At 37.1% G+C, this 18,044-nt stretch overlaps 1 long non-coding RNA gene across 3 annotated transcripts in view; it reads left to right on the forward strand.

The window, feature by feature from the left end:
• Nucleotides 1-428: 428 nt before the first annotated feature.
• Nucleotides 429-18,044, forward strand: part of LOC131419263 (uncharacterized) — a 141,296-nt gene continuing 123,680 nt past the window's right edge. For 2 of the 3 annotated variants that reach the window (XR_009223178.1, XR_009223179.1), the window contains exons 1-2: nt 429-575; nt 12,736-12,853. This is a non-coding gene — a long non-coding RNA (uncharacterized LOC131419263). Of the gene's footprint in view, nt 576-12,735; nt 12,858-18,044 lie in introns of all 3 variants that reach the window. The other variant, XR_009223180.1, reaches the window with a different exon arrangement.

Consider the following 18,044-nt stretch of genomic DNA (forward strand, 5'->3'; position numbering starts at 1 on the left):
GAGGTCCCTTCTCTCCACATCCTCTCCAACACGTGTTGTTTCCTGTCTTGTTAATTATAGCCATTCTGACGGGCGAGAGGTGATACCTCATTGTAGTTTTGATTTGCATGGAAAAGTCATTTTTAAAAACCCATATTGTTAACAATAAGCATCCCTTCCAGTTGATTCTGGTACGGGTCTGGGTTTTGTTTTTGTTTTGTTTTGTTTTCCCTTTCTGTGCCTCTTTCCAAGTTGAGGTCAAAGTTTTCTCTTTCTTGGCATAGTACAGTGACTTCTTAATTACTCATATATATTCATAAAATTTTACAGATAAATGAAATCTGAATTCTTTTCTTAAGCCAAAAATCAGAAATATCTTGTTTCTTCCATTACAGTGGAATCAGAGCTAGTTTCCTAATATTTACTCCAGAATTCAGTGATTTAAAACAGCAGTCATTTATTATTTCTCCTACGTCAGCAGGTCGCCTGGAGGTTGGCTCTAAGCTTGGCTCAGCTGGGATGGTTCTGCTCCACATGTCTTTCATCTGCCTTTGGCCAGTGGATAACCAAGGCTTATTCTCGCAGCAGTGGCTGAGGTATAAGTAGACATTCAGGAACATCTAAGGCCTCTTGAGGCCTGGTTTACAAATAATACCTGTCACATCCGTCTCACTTTGTTTGCCAAAGGAAGTTATCTGGTCATATCCAAAGCCAAGGAGTAGGAAAGTAAACACCACCCTATTAGTGAGAGGAACTCATGACAAATGGTGTGCATGCAAGAGGGGTGAAGAATTGGGGTTAATAATTAATCTACAAACATGAGGTTAAATCATGCATTCTTTCCCCTCTCCTCATTCTTACTAGTTCTCTTTTGACTAGTGAAGACAGTCTACCTTCTCCAGCAAAGCATTCCAAGTCTTCCATAGAATAGTCCTGATCTAGCTTTCGAAGCTTACATTCTCTACATCCCTTTGAAGGTTTTACACTCTATCCCATGTGATGATGCCCATCTGATGCTATGCTCGCCTGCTTCCTTTTGCTCCTTCAGCCTCTTCTGTTGAAATCCTCCAGATTCATCACAAAAGTCTTTTTATACAGGCAGTGTAGTTTCAAAAAAGAGGAAGATGCTGTGGTAAGAAAGGCTGGTTCAAGTTCCGGTCTACCACTTAGCTTTTGGGAAAATTGCGTAAACCTCTCTCAGCTTCAGTTTCTTCATCTATAAAATTGAGAGGATATTATTTTCTTAACTTTTCTGAAATCCAATGGAAACAATATTGAAATTGTTAATTCCTCTCCTTCCTCCTTTCCAGTTCCTCCAATTTTACTTGATACTTTCTCTGTGATTCCAGAAAGGGAAACTTCTAATGGTTTGTTTCAAATAGGGTATTAAGGGAAATTTGTTGATCTTGCCCAAATGTAGGTTCTGAATTTAGGAATAAAAAGTAGAGCTTCCATGAACCATTCAGTCACTAAATAGACAGAAAAACCACTGACTTTTAACATTTCTAACAGCAGTTTGCATGGGCCCTTATGCTGTAAGCACACAGAATAATCACTTAGTTGAGGGGCCTGAGTGAATGAGAGAATGAAAATTGAATGGTATATTGATGAATAGATTCAAAACAGAGACCTTTGTCTGTGTAGTTTGTGGGTCGAATGGAAAAGCAGACTGCTCGTTATTTTCCATTGGAAATCTTGTAGTATACAAAAATATTTTTCTTAGGCCTTTTAACACCTTTCACAGAGTTAACAATTATTGAAGGTAGATGTCTGTAAAAGAAATGGTTAGATTTATAAACATGTTAATTAAATTTCGTTAATAATTCATCAGAATTTTCAAAGCTCAATGGAAGCTTATTTAATTTTATAAGTGGATAAAATAATAGCAGATAAATAATTAGAATTAATTCAAAATAACAAAATCTTTGTTCTTAAAATACTTGCACTCATAAGACAAAGAGCTGCTGTATTGTTCAAGATACACTATATTATGCTGTGAAAACAGGTTAACCCTGAAGTTTCAGTGGCTTAACATGTTATTTCTCACTAAAGGTACATGTCTAGCACCGGTCAGCAGAGGAGCTCTGATCCACATAGTCACTCAGAGTCGCAAGCTAACAGACTCTAGCATCTCAGTACAGGACCTCTATAATTTCTACATCAGAGGAAAGGAGAGAACAGAGAACTCATGCCCTCTCGTTTGCTCTGTCTTAGAAGTGTTCAAGGTCATTTCCACTCATGGTCCATTGGGCAGAACTTATCATGTGTCCCCACCTAACTGCAATGATGCTGGAAAATATGGGGAGCACATGGATATTCAGTGAGCTGTAAATATCTCTGCCACAGTTATAATAGAATCTAGACTCATCCAAGGTAATTATTGGAAGGTACAAAAAATGATGTAAATCAAGGGATTTATTTCAAGTGACAGCATCCTCGGAATGTGATAGGAGGTTCCCTCTGAGTATTTAAGTGAGATGAGATGAATCCTATCCGTAGATATGCATCCTTCTTTTTAGTGAATGTTGCTGGGAGACAGTTCTCCTTGGGTATCTTTTATTTCTGCACATCTTGCAAGCAGAAGAACTAACTTCTTTTGTTCTATACTACCTCTCCAAAGATGCTTGTACAGTGAATAGCCTTGGAAAGATATATGTCTCACTTTGGAGCAAAGAGGAGACATACTTACTTTCCAGTATAAAAGATTGAGATTCCTTAAGCTTAGAGTTTCCCTCTTGTAATCAACCCATGGGCATCCATATGGGCCCATTTGTGTGGCCCTTGTGGGACTTGAGACAAGGGAAACTGATGCAAAAAGTGCTGATACTCTGGCTGTTGCTATTGCTGTAAGTAATAATCTGTCCTTCTCTGCCCTGGTGACTTGTTTTCTTCCACCAGTATCTATGAGACTGGTGGTAAACTTATTGCCTGGTAAGTAGGGTGAAATCTCAGATCCTTCATGATTCTTGACAAATGTATATAATAAACCCAGCTAATACACAACCAAATATGGTTGATAAGAACTCTAAAGGTTCATTCATTTAACAAATATAAGTTATGTACCTAGTATGTGTGAGATATGATACCAGGTATTAAAGAATGTAAAGATGAAATGACATAGCCCTGTACTCAGGTTACTTACAGTCTAGTTGGAAGACACACATGGAAACAATAATTACAGAACAGTATTAAAACCATTGTAATAAAATGATGTACAAAATGCAGTGAGACTCCAGAGTAAGAATAGCCAATCCCCTGGGGGAGGCTTTACATTGAGGAGATAGTATTTTAATTGAAATGTCTGATGAATGCAAGGTCACCAGATTGTCAAGAAAAGGATACAATTTCTAGGCAGAGGAAAAATCATGGATAAAAGCCCTGAGGTCTGGCCTGTTTGGGGAACTGCAAGTTGTTCAGCAGTTTTAAGCTGAAGTTTTAAGTGCAGGCAGGCAGAAGATGAATGGTGAAATGATGGCTTGAGAGGTAAGCAGTGACTGCACTGTGAAGGTTTTTATATGGCACACAGAGGACTTTGGTTTTATCCTGTGGGCTGTGCAGAACTATTTAGGTGTACTTACAAAATAATGATGAAAGGAATTTGTGGTAATAAGACCCTCAAGAGGAGGGGCCAGCCCCGTGGCTTAGCGGTTAAGTGCGTGCACTCCGCCACTGGCAGCTGGGGTTCGGATCCCGGGCGCGCACCCACGCACCGCTTCTCCGGCCATGCTGAGGTGGCGTCCCACATACAGCAACTAGAGGGATGTGCAACTATGACATACAATTATCTACTGGGGCTTTGGGGAGAAAAGGGAAAAAAAGGAGGGGTATTGGCAAAAGATGTTAGCTCAGGGAAAGTCTTCCTCAGCAAAAAGAGGAGGATTGGCATGGATGTTAGCTCAGAGCTGATCTTCCTCACAAACAAAAAAACAGTTAAAAAAAAGAAAAAGACTCTCAAGAGGATTTTAAGAAGCAAATCTTACTCTTTCTGGAACAATAATTTACTAAATGACTGTGCTCACCTTTCTTTTCATATAAGGTCATTCTTTTACTGATGTTGAGAATTATTTTCCTCTTCTAATTAAATAACTTCTCTGTAATAATGCATATTGCCTTAAAGTGGATATTTTAGCCAGTTTTGAAATTGCAGCTATATAGCCAAGCTGCAACAGAGCTGTATGCTCAAAGGTGAGTTGTATTCATTAGACCTAATGCTAGTGAGAAAAGGTTGTGAGATTTTATTAAACAATAATTATATTAATTCTTTTTTCAAAAGAGCCATGGCCTTTACTATTTCTACGATAATTTTAATTTTTTTCTCTTTTGGAAGGCTAAGTTTTCCATTTAATTTTTACGTACTATTCTGATAAAATACATTTGGATTCCTTCCAGTAGTATTTTGGAAAGACTTAAGTTGAAATATGGTTGATGGCCCATGTGAAAAATAAATGTATCATCTGTGTATGTCACATAGGTTAAATTTAACTTAGTAGTTCAAAAAAATGTTTACGTATTCCTTCAAGATGTGGTGGGCATCTTTCCTCTGAAGAATAGGGTTTTCCTTGTAGTGAGATAGAGCCCAGCACTAGAAACCCAGGGAATACGTGTGTGCAAACATTCCTGGCATTTGCTCAGGCATTTGCCAAGTCTGGTGAAGAGTGAGACACTGTCTTTTGCTGTTATTGGAATTTATAAATGTAAAGCAGGTGTCATTCTACGTAGCTGCTGACCTTTTGGCTCTTTTTGTTACTCTCGAAAAGCAATTGTGTAAAGGAAAAATCTATAAGCAGGTAGGGCAAGGCATATCTTACAAAATTGGACTGTGGGTAGCCATGTTGGAGTCACAGAGATGATGTCATAGTATAGTAATCTCTTAGATTGTAGTGTGAAATACTCTATGGACTCTCAAATGATGACTCAACCTGGAGCTTTACTTACCTCTAATTAGAAAACTGTCTACCCGTTGTAATTTTAAGAATACTACAAAGGACTTCCCGTCTAGCCATATAGTCTCCTAACTATTTATTGATATATACCAGTAGACAACTCATTCCACAACTAGAGATGAAGTTTAAGGTACCAATGCCCCTAGGTGAGGCATTATATACTCAATACATTGTACTATAAATGCATTGTAAAAGCAAATTTTGTTGATGGAGATTGGTGGGAAGAATAAATCACTTGAGTACCAGATATATGAAAGGGGAGAGGATTTGGAAGATGCAATGAAAGGTAGGTGGAGATTCTGAAGACAAATAAAATGATATTAGCTAATATTTATGGAGTGCCTATTGTATACCAGGAAGTTCTAAGTTTTTTTGAATGAGTTAGCTCCTTTAACCCATCCCAACAACCCTGTGAGGTAGGTACTATCCTTATCCCCCATTTTAAAGATGTGGCAACTGAAGCACAGGGAAATTGTCACTTTCCCAAGGCTACATAATTGGTAAATTGTTCAGATTACAATCCAGACAGTCTGACACTAGTTCCTTTGTTCTTAACCACCATCCTATGCTTTATATCACAATTTTGTGCATATATCTTGTGAATTAGAGCTCCTTGCATGACATAGAGTGGTTGGCCCAGGCTCAGCAAAACTACAGTAAATTTACCAAAGGAATGGTAGGGTAAATAACTATATACATATAAATATATAAAATATATAGTTATTGTATATTATATATAAATATATAAATTATATATAAATATATAAAGTAACGTGAGGTGATAGGAAAGTGCTTCTGTTCCTTCACCAGTGTCTTAAGTTCTTCTTCTCCCATCACTGTAAAAAAATGAGTTCAATAAATGTTTGAATGAATAAATAACTTAAGCATCAAGGTTATAGTTTGTGTCATAAGTGTAAGACCTTGTCAACATGGTTATTAAATTTCTTATTTCAGAGAAGAGCCAGTACCTTAAACTATCAGTCGTGTATCTCTCATTGAGAGAAGAAGGGAGAGAAGCTTGATGGAAAAGGTCTTGGATATATGAGAGAGGGCATTCTGGAGTGGAGGAAATATTCCTTTATTTAGTTTTGTCTCATTTTCCCTTCTATTGGGGCCCAAAACAGATGGAATTATTAAACTGAGTTTTCAGCTTTTCTATTCTAAATTTTCCCTTTCTCTGCCATGAAGATTCTTTTTCTCTCACCTAGGAATGGGTTTACCTTCTACTTTGCCCCTTATCGAGCAAAAGACTGAAGAAAAAGTACTGATATGTTGGGGTGTTTAAGAGCCCACAATTTAAAGTCGAACTTTATTTGGAATCCTGACTCTACCATTTGCTAAAAGCATGATCTTGGGCAAGTTATTACGGACTTGGAACCTTATTTTCCTCTTCTATAAAATAGATGCATCAAATGGGAGTACTTATAGCTATATGTAACAAGACTCCCAGCTGTCAATCAATGGGCTTACTTTCTCTACCTATCAAGGAGTCCAGTAGTAAGTAGCTGCTGATTTTGGTGCAGGAATCTGATGATTTCAGGGCCAGCTTTTCGGCCATTCTCTAGCCCATTCCCCAATTCTTTTCCTCAGGGTAACAAATTGATTGCTGCAACTCCAGATGTTTCATTGTGTTCAAGGAAGGAGGAAGATGAAAGTGGCAGCAATAGTCATTGCTGTCTTTTTTTTTTTATTATCAGAAAAGCAAAATCTTCTCTAGGAACCCGGATGTCTATTTGTGTCTCATTGGCCAGAACTGCATCACATGGCCACTCCTACCTCAGGAGTTTGGGAAAACTAATATTCGGCTCTCCCAATGGGATTTCAAAAATTGGTGAGTAGGTCAAACATTTATGTTACAAAGGAGAATAATAGAATCTACCTCATAGATTAAAGATTAAATTAGATATTATATAAAGTGCTAATTCTGTGCCTGTTACATAGGAAGTACTTAATAAGGGCAGCTATAGTTATCATTGTCATTTCTTGTATTGTTATTACCATTACCAAGAAAGGTAATACAAACCCTCCATAGACTGTCATCTGGATAAAATCCAAAGTCATAGATCCTCCTAGTCACAGGCTCTTTCATTTTCTGTCCAGTCTCATCTCTGGCCACTTTTTCACATTGATACAGTAATAACTAATTGATTTAGTAAAAACTAACTGCTTGGAGTTCTTCTCCATACAAACCATTCTGCTTCCCCTTTGCTCATCTCTCTCCTGGTCCCTACAGTGCCCTTTCCACTCTTATTGACTTATCTAGCTCTGACTCATCCTTTAAAACCTGCATAGGTTTTCTCTCTCTGACAACTCCCAGCCCCACCTCCAGTGGGATTAGTGCCCTTCTTCAGTGCTCCCCAGCACACTGATTGCATCATTATCATTGATTTCATAAGAGTGTATAGGAATTTTCTCTTTACTTGATGGCCTCTGTGGTAGGCTCTGAATTTCCTGAGTTCTAGACCAGCTTTCCTTCTCATCTTGGTGTTCCGTAAATAGTTGGCAGTCAGTACATGTTTGTTAAACACAACTGATGAGTCCTGTTGTATCTTCTCTAATCTTCATTACCCTCTGCCCAAAACTCTTCATAAACATCTCTCTCATCTCTTTTTTTCCTCCCCTCTCTCAGGGGATAATGATCATCTTTTCAAGAAATAATAACTGGATCATGATTTATTTCTTGATGTTTTGGCAAGTAAACATTTACTTGGATAGCTTGAGCTCCTGTTGATGCTGACTGCCAGTAGCAAGGAATTAAAAATGGAACTACGTATACCAGCTAGAGAAAGCATCTCTGTTCTTTGGGTTTTCTGATAGTTCAGTTGCCATGGAAACAGCCTTCCCCCTCTGTTCGTTCATTAGGGCTTTTTTCCCCTTAAATAATTTGGAGGACAGCCATGTTCCACAGTAGACTACTTCATGGGAAAGATCATACTTGACATCTCTGTCCTTATACTAAACTCTGCACCAAACAGAAAAGCAGCAGTCCTTCAACATAACACGCTCCATTTTAAGATTGAATTATAGCAAGCAATTCATTTGATTTTTAAAAAAACAGACTTCTTCCTGGAGTGGGTATATGAAGTAAGAACAGGAATAAATTTTCTAAATCAAAACCATTCTAATAGATCTTATTTAATCTATGCAGCTAGGTTACAATCTCAATTCATATTTATATCAGATACAAGTACCATACCTTCTTAAAGAGGAAGAATCAGTTTTCCATAGAATTGTCCAGGGAAGTGAATTCTCTGTCCCCTGGGAATATATGAGATGAAATACAGAGAAGATAAATCTTTTTTGTAGGTGACTGAAGTTATGTTTTCATCTAATTTGGGGGACTTTTCCCTCTGAAATAAGAAGACAGGAATTTGTTAAAAATTCTCACCTGATTTTGGTCAGGGCAGACTGGCCATAGGGGATTCATTCAAATTGCAAACTTTATTTCTATGGAGAAAACTCTTAAACATTATGGTATATGCTTGAGTTTCTTACCAAAGGAATTAGAAAAATTTATCCCTCTCATTCTGTGAAACAGAGATCAGTAACGACATGATTACAGCTGATTTAAGACATGACTATTTGACTTTGAAGAAGTTCAGCCTGCCATTGGCAAACCTGCAAATTGGTAAAGTGGTCCTCCCCTTTCATATTTTTCATAGACCGAGTGCCTGGTCATATCTTTCCTTATCAAAAATTGTTCTTAGGAAAGGATCTGAAACTCAGCAACAAACTGAAGCCAAAGTGGCTGCCAAAAGGTGGAGAGTTTTCACTTGAAAAAGAATTAACGTCTTTAGTTTAAACTGAAGCAAAATTTGGGCAGGAGAAAAGCAGCTTCAATCTCCCTTAGCTATAGTTGATAATTACACCTCTAAATTTGTGATATATTAGAAATTACTTATCATTCTAAATTCACATCATTCCAAAAGAATCGTTCCAAAAGAAGTTTGGATTCTCATAGAAATGTGACAGCCTATCTGGTAAATAATCCCTCTCTAGGCAAGAGAGGGATTATTAAGAAAAAGGATGGGGGCTGGCCCTGTGGTATAGTGGTTGAGTTCAGTGTGTTCCTCTTTGGCAGCCTGGGTTCTCAAGTTCAAGTCCCAGGCGCAGACCTACACCTCTCGTCAGCCACGCTGTGGTGGCAACCCACATATAAAGTAGAAGAAGATTGGCACAGATGTTAACTCAGGCCTAATCTTCCTCAGCAAAAAAAAAAAAAAAAAGAGAGAGAGAGATAAAAGAAAAAGAAAAAGGAGCTTATGGAGTTGAGGAGAACAACTTTGATTGCCTAGTTTGGCAAATGAACTTATGGAGACATCTTATAATGAGTAGTTTAGAAAGAGTGTTCAGAGCTGAAATTCAACACCAGAGGGGAAAACACATGCCATCTATCAGGGACCAGAAGGTTGCAGAGTTGAAACAACTTTCTATGCACTTAGACCTGGAAAAAACGAATCTTGTGACATAACAGAAAGAGAGATTCTATTAATGTTCCTGTGTCTATGTTGTTAGCAGCTTTTCTGCTGACCTTTATTGTTATATCTCAGCTAGTATTTGGAACATATTTCAAATCATTAGAAAAGAAATGCCAATTAATTACTAAGTCAATTTAATAACAATTGCTAAAACATTGATTTTTTTCCAGCTTTATTGAGATATAATGACATATTACATAGAAAACATTGATTTAACTTTTCAAAACAAGTGTCATTCATTCAGCATTCAAAAAAACATTGATTTTTTAGTTACTATGGTCCAGGTACTCTGCTAATTGTTAGGAAACAAGCACAAGTAAGACTTACAGAGCTCATAGGCTAGGAGAGGAAACAGGAAATAAAATAATTGCAATAAGATGCAGTGAAAGACGCTTGGTCAGAAGACTAAAGGCCAAGTTTCATTTTACACAGAAGAATCAGTCCAGAAGGAGGTGTTTCTTTGTACTGCATCTTATCTAGAGAAAATAGTCAATGAATATTTATAGATGCTTGTAATACTGGAGCTAAGCACTGGTTGAAATCTGTTATTCTTTTTTTTTTTTATTCTTATACTTTCAGGCTTAAAATAAAATTTGTTTAGGGGATATGAAATGTATATAAAAGTGCTTTATATTGTAAAGCATGATGCAAATGTATGACATAATCAGTATTTGCAAACATTTTTCACACCTTTGAATGCAACAGTGCTAGACTGATTTAGACAGAATTTGGATTTTTTTTCTGGAGATGGACAACAGAACTAAAATTAGACACAATCAGGCAATAGAATATATTTACGTGATTTTAGATATAATCACATTTCTGGGAATCCCGTGCCTTCTGAACTATTTTTTCTGACGTCACAGCCAGTATGCTTGTTTTTCCTCAGCAAGGAGACTACTTCACTTCATCAACATCCAGTTTTTAATCAGCTAGTCAATTAAGTAGAAATTTTGATTCCCAAGTAATGTAATCTTATTTATCATCTGAGAATTTATGTTTTCAAATGAGTGTTGTTCTTTTAAGAGAGTCATTTTTAGAGATGATACCCTTATGCTACTGCTCAAAGTCATCTGTGAAGTCATCTTTTAGACTTTTAGACATCTTTTTGAGTGTCTGTGACCCATTCTTCTGAAAAATGACATTCAGTGTATTTCTAATGCCACAAAGATATAAGTTCATTATAGATTATTTGAAACTTTGATAAGCAAAATAAGAAAATTTGAACCATCTATTTTCCTTCTCCTAGAAATTATAACTTTTACCATTTTAGTTTGCATTCATCTGCTTTTTAAGAGAAAGATTATTTTAAAAATGGGATCATACTATAATATTGTTTTGAACTTATTTACCCCATTCAAAAATGTGGTGTGAATCTCTGTCCATGTTTGAAATTCCTTATATAGATATAATGTACCTTATCTAATCAATTCTCTATAGTTGGACACATGTTGTTTCTCTTTTTTTCTTAATTAAGAAGAGCACTGTGGTGAACATACTTATAGCTAAATCTTCATCCCCATCCAAAATTATTTCCTTAAACTAACTTGCTAAAAGTAAAATTGACTAATCAAAGAGAATTCATATAAACTACCCCCCAGTCATGTATGCCTGATTCCCTAAACTCTTGCTAAATTTAGATATTATTTTTAAAGTCTTTTTAAAATCAATTTAGGAAGGAAAATGCTATTTCATTTTCAGGAGCATTTTCTTTTTATTACTAATGAGGTTAAACTGGTCATTTTATTTCTTTCATCAATTCTCTGTTAGCATCTTGACCCATGTTTCTATTGATCTGTTCTTTGTTTTTTCTTTATTTATAGAAAGATTTTATATGTTAAGGCTAGAATACAAAGAATACAAAGTATACACAATATGCAAAGACTACATAGTACACAAAGTATACATGTGTTGCAATTACTTTACCTAATTTTTATTTGCCTTTTTATAATATTTACTCTATATTTTAACATAAAAATTCAACTTTCAAATAATTATTTTAATCTTGTTATTTTAATTATTCTCAAATACTTCTTTGGATCCTTTGCAGGTAGATTTCATATTGAGGGAAACAGCAAAAAGTATTTGATAGTAATATTGAGAATAAGATCAATAATGTAGTTAGGTAATGCCATTTGGAATTTTTAAAATTAGGTGATAGTGAAGTATTGAGATAACCGCCTGTAGGGTTAATCAAATTTTTTTAACTAATTAATTTTATTTTATTGATATGTTATGACGTGTTAAATCCAGTCTATGTGATTAAGACTCACATAAGCCAGTGCAGTATTTACAATAAACTATTATGGTTACTTTTATTAAGAATCCTAGACATATGCTTCCTGTTTTAGGTTCATCTGGGATCCTGTCATGTGATCTTGCTGTATGCACTCCAGATCAGAGCCTCTGTTGGGTTCTGTTATTATCAGCACTGCTGGATCTGGGCTGCTCATTTCTCAATTCTCACTGAGCTTTTGCCCCTTTCTTTCTCAAATAGTCCCATTTGTAGTCATTTGGGATTGGGTATATGTAGTGAAGCTTGCTTGTTCCTTCTCTATCATGGCCCAGCTTATCAAAAAGCTTTAAAAAAAGCTTTTCCTCCCTCATATTCCCAGGAGAGAGTCCTTCTACCTTGGCAGATACGCACTCTAAATTTATTGCCTTTAAATCCAAAATTCATAGTTATATATTCACTGTTTAGATACAGATTTTTTTACTAGTTACAGAACACTCTGCTGACAACTTTCTGTGTGGACTCCCTTTCCCAAGAGTGTACTACCTTAATCCCTCCTGACTATCATCCATGTGCTTTAAACTTCATCATGCACTTCTTGTTGATCTCAGCTGCCCCATTCCTCTCTTGCCTAGTATAGCCACATAAAATAAGGAACAATGTTTTTGCTTTAAGAATGTGTTAGAAAAGTGCTTTCTTCAAGACCATTTGCTAGTCACCTCTATGTCATTTAAGTAGATAGAATAAAGCAAACTCTTTAGGTAAAATGAGCTGAACAATTTGATAACTGACAATAAATATAAAAGGAGTAAGATAGGTTGAAATAATTGTGGAAAGCTTCACAAAGGGGAACAATTTTGAGATACACTTTGGAGTACCTTATATTCTTTGTTCACAATTCTTCCTTCCCCTTGCCATGAATGCTGCCCTCCTCATGACAAGCTTATACTTACATGTCCCATTGATGTTGGGCTTGGTCGTGTAACTTCTTTTCACTATGAAATGTGGGCAGAAGTGACTGAGTACTAATTCTGAATGAGTCCTTAAGAGAAATCATATGTTTATTTTTACTCTCTTGTGCTTCTGCCATTGCCATGAGAAGAGCATGCCCCAGTTCACTGAAGTCCCCAGAATGAGGCATTCAGTACAGACCGGAACCACCTGGCCACTTGAAGCCAAACCCACCTGAGCCCAAAAGAGATCAGCCAATCTGCAGATTTGTGAGTAAGAAAAATAAGTGTTTGTTGTTGTAAGCCGCTGAATTTGGGGGTTATTTGTTGCTCAATATTATTGCAGCAATACCTGACGAATGGATTATGGTTAGGCCGTGAACTGGTAGCATTTTCCTTTCTGTTTCCTCAGTACAGGCTTTCATCCCACCTCTCTGGATTATTTTAAAAGCTTCCTATTTTTTCCTATCTGTATTAGTCAGGGTAGCCCACTAGCTATTAGAAGGTGCTCCAAAATTTGTGGTGTTTCAAACACAGTACAGGTTTACTACTTGCTCACATTACTACACTATTATAATAGGTGGGTGGGGATTCCCCTTCCACACAGTCGTTCAAGGGCCCAGACTGATGTAGTGTTTTCTGTTTTTTTACATGTGTCTTTCAACATGGTCCTTTGGGCCATCTCTATTCCAGCCAATTAGAAAAGAAAAAGAGTATGGAAGAAAATGAAAGATGTTTTTAATAGACTAGAGCTAGTAGTGGTGTTCATCATTTCTGCCCACATTCTCTTGGTTTGAATGCAATCATATGGTGACATCTAGGTGCAAGAAACCCTAGAAAATGTAGCTTTAGCTGTGGTGACATGGAAATACATGAGAACATTGATTATGATGAGCAGCCTACAATCTCTGCTACACCATCACTTGTTTAACATACTTTAATCTAGAGTTATTAGTCCTAGAAATTTAATGTGATATTATCTATCTGCTTAAAATCTATGGTCCTGGTTGCCTACAGTTTCAACATCAAATTTAGCATAAGAATGTGATTTCCACTGAAACAGCTTCTGCTTTCATCCCATACCAAGCACGAGGAATAGGTGAACCCAGCACATCTTTGATTTCTTCAGTAAATAATCCTGTCATACCAAAACATTAACAAGCAAGGTAGAAGTTACCTACAATATCATAGGAGAGGCAGAGGTCATTCACCATATGGCAAACAGCTCAACAAATCCTCATCACAATTTTCATTCTCCTCTAGTCTTTTTTCCAGCTACATGACTACTTATGGGATTTTTTTTTTACCCCTCCGTCATGAAGGTCCTAAATCTTCCCACTGTCTCTCTTTTCTACCTATAACTCTCTCTACCCATTCCCTGTCTAGTAGATCTTATAAGAGACCAGATATATCAAACATGCATAGCCACACTCATCACCTCATTCAAGAAAATAATGAAGACCCTTTAATTGCTGGTTCCACTCTCCTCAGAACACAGTGAGGGATCATAAATTGCATTTTCCCCTGATACAACTTACATACAAGACCTTTGTGGCTGGCTAATTTCTACTTTTTAAAATTTTATCTCTAGTTTGTCCCTTCATGCTTCCTTCTACTCTCCAATCGTGCTGACCTCTGCACCATGCCTTGAACACATTTTGGTTTTTTCCTGTCTCTGGGGCCTTTATAGAGACTACAGCCTCTGCCCGGAACCATTCTTCTGCCTCTGCACATCAAGATCCCATAAACTGTTGAAGATCTAGCTCAAATATGTTCTTTACTGTAGAGTCTTACTTACCCTTACTCCACTGCCCCGTCTTCACAGAATTCATTGTTCTTCTGTGTTCTTGTAGAATTCTGTACACACCTCTATTAGAATACTTATTACATTGTTTAATATGTTATTCAGGTATCTAATTCCCCAGAATAGAGACCTTGCCATCTTTGATTTCTTAGTGTAGTACCTAATGTGTAGTAATGCAGAAAATACAGTTTCTCGGTAAATATTTGTTGATGCAAGAAAAACTGCCCTGAGAGTTGAAAAGCTGGAGACAGGAAGGCTCTCAGTGCATGACCAAAGGTTTAGTAACTAGTCTGGAAAGCAGAGCACTCCCTTAAGGGAAGCCTTCAGGATAACTTTAATTCTTCCCCCCAAAGTGCTGTCAGTCAAGGAAAAAAATACATTTTTGGAGCAATTTTAGTATGCTGGTTTCCAACAGGTTCTTAAGTTACACTTTCTGTGAAGAGAAAACTGAAGGGGAGAGGAGATTGAGTGATGGGAGAATACTGAGCCAGAAGCTAAGGACATTCCAGAAATGTTATGAGAGTTAAAATGTGACTTTTCCCCTCCCTTCCTGGGTTAACATGCATTTAATGTAGCTTGACCTATTGAACTCATCTCGGGTTTCCCTGTGGAAGCTGTCTCTTTCAGGCCAAATTATCTGTCTAATGTAGCAGATAGAGAGATAATCATTTATCCCTACCAGTTCAATGAATGTTTGTGAATTAATAAAATAATCCAGGACCTAAGTTTTCTAGAGCAATTGGACAGTAACAAACACCACCATGAATCATTGCATGGAGGCGCACTTTGAATGTATAGTCAATAACTCAGCTTTCTTTCTTATCCTTTTGGCCTTGGTGCTGAAGCTGACCAGAGATAGGTGAGTAAAATCATATCTCATCAGATCGTGCAGAGCAATTAAGGTATATCCTCCAGAGAATCAGGAGGTAGAGACACAGACAAGATATAAAGAAGCTTCTTATCTTACACTGACTGGAATAGTAATTGTGAGAGTGTTACTTAAGGTAGATCTAGCTGCTATATACAAATAAATCTCCAAATCTTAACAGTTTAATACAAAAGCATATTTTTTCCTCATGTTAGGCAGTTCACCTCCAAATGATGATTGAGGGATGATAATTTCCTGGTTTTCTTTCAATGGTTTCTCCCATCCTGTGACTCTGGAAAATTCAACATAGGACACCCAAGATTGCCCTGGAGGTTGTCTCCATCCCAGGGAGTGAGAAAGGGAAGAGAGCACAGAGAATCTGTGAAGGTTTTTATGGACCAAGTCTAGAAGGGATGCATATTACTTCTGTGTCCATTCCTTTGGCAAGAAGGCTATCACAAGACCATGCCTAACCCCAAGGAAAGCTAGAAATGTAGTCAGGCTAGTGTAAGGAGAAGGAAACAGGTGTGGCAGACAATTCCATAATTCATGGATAAAATAAACATGGTTGAAAAAGAGAATAAGAAAAATCTACAGTCAATCCTCCTTTTTCATGGATTCTATATTTATGAATTTGCACACTTGCTAAAATTTATTTGTAACTCAAAAATTAAATCTCTCAGTGCTTTCACAGTCATTTGTGGACATATATGGAGCGGCAAAAAATTTGAGTCACTCGATTGTGCACATTCCCAGCCAAACTTGCATAAGGTGATGCTCTGCCTTCTTGTTTCTGCTCTTATACCATAAACAAGTGTCCTTTTCACAATCTATTTAGTACCACATTTTCTGCATTTTGTTGGTGATTTCACTGTTTAAAATGGCCACCAAGCGTAGTTTTGAAGTGCTATACAGTGTCCCGAAGCACAGGAAGGCTGTGATGTGCCTTACAGAGAAAATACATGTGTTAGGTAAGCTTCGTTTAGGCACGAGTTACAGTGCTGTTGGCTGTGAGTTCATTGTTAATGAATCAACAGTATGTATTAAATATGATATCTTTAAAGAGAAACTCACATAAAACAAGACTGTATATTGATTGGTTGACAAAAATGTGACCAGAGGCTCACAAGAACCTAACCCTCTATTTCCCCTAGGAGAAATGGTTCAGTATTTGTTAATTCAGTGTTCAGTATAATTTTAACTTTCTTTCCCATTCATATTTTTTTGGTTTACATATTGTGTCCGTCACTGCCTGTTACCTATCCCCAAAAGACATTCGCTACTTCCCCCTGATCTTGTGTTTTTGTATACTAAAAAAATCCTGATTTTGTTCAGAGGTCAGGCACAGTAACTTGATCTCAGGTAATGTCATCCCAGCACCCAGGATAGATTTCACTTAGCGCACAGTTCTAGCTGATAAAATATAAGGGATGTGTTTTGCACTGCCTTCCATTTTTTCCTGCCTCCCATATGGTATGAGGATGTGATGCTTTGAGGTGCTCCAGCTGTCTTGCAACCATGAAATAAAGGCCAAGAGAATTTCCCAAATGTTAACATAATTGAGCTGCTAAATCTGTGACAGCAACCCTCTACTTCCGTACTTCTTATTTGTACAGAAAATAAATCCCTATTTTTTCAACTATTGTCGATTATGTTTTTTCATACTTACAGAAGTGCTGATAGCCAAAAGTATTGCTACTTATTCACATAATATTTAATCTATTCAACAAATACTTGCATTTACCATATGCAACCACTGTTAAAATAGTGGATATCCAGCAATGAACAAAGCAGATATATTCATGTTTGCATGAAGCTTATATTCAATGGGAAAACACAACCAAAACAAAAAAAAAAGGAATAAATTTATAGGTGCAACTATCAGCCAGTTTGGGAAGAATCATAAGATCCTTGGTAAGTTCACAATTCAATCCCCACTTGTGGGAGCAGAAGAATGTGGGATACTAGAGAGCTCCCTATTGGTTGGGAGCATACAGAAGGCCACGAACATCAGTCAGCATGTTACTTGGAGTGAATGAAAAGCCATGTTTAATAAGGAAGTCCACTAAGTGGAGACAGTTAAAAGAGCTTCCTTGTAACTGAGGATCCCAGAAGAGGAAGCCACTAATTCATGAAGGGGTAAGAGTAAGGAGTTGAACTGAGTTTTAAAGAGTAAATAGGAGTTCACCAAGCACAGGAAGGAATGAAGAGCTTTTCAGAGAGAACAGGATATGGAAAGACATAGAGTTGTAATAGAACATGCGGTGATCAATGAGCACTTGTGTGTGGCTAAAGCCACAGGTAAGCAGTGGAAAGAAATGATGCTGGAACGTTAGATTGAGACACATGTTAAAACACTTTGTATATCATATCCAGGGTTTTAAATTTATCCAGTAAGCTGGTGGATTCCAAATTTATTTTAAAGGAGTGGGATACATTTTTAAAACAAAAATTCTTATCTAGAATACTAATAAATATAAGTATTTTTAAATTTTCATTCATCTCAAATTTTTTTTTTTTTTTTTTTTTGCTGAGGAATATTTGCCCTGAGCTAACATCTGTTGCCAATCCTCCTCTTTTTGCTTGAGGAAGATTCACCCTGAGTTAATATCTGCTGCCAATCTTCCTCTCTTTTTGCTTGAGGAAGATTCGCCTGAGCTAACATCTGCACAAATCTTCCTCTATTTCGTATGTGGGTTGCCACCACAGCGTGCCGCTGATGAGTGGTGTAGGTCCACACCCGGGTACCGAACCCAGGCCACCGAAGCGGAGTGCACTGAACTCAACCA

The sequence above is a fragment of the Diceros bicornis genome, chromosome 20, assembly GCF_020826845.1.
Source record: "Diceros bicornis minor isolate mBicDic1 chromosome 20, mDicBic1.mat.cur, whole genome shotgun sequence".
Lineage (NCBI taxonomy): Eukaryota > Metazoa > Chordata > Mammalia > Perissodactyla > Rhinocerotidae > Diceros > Diceros bicornis.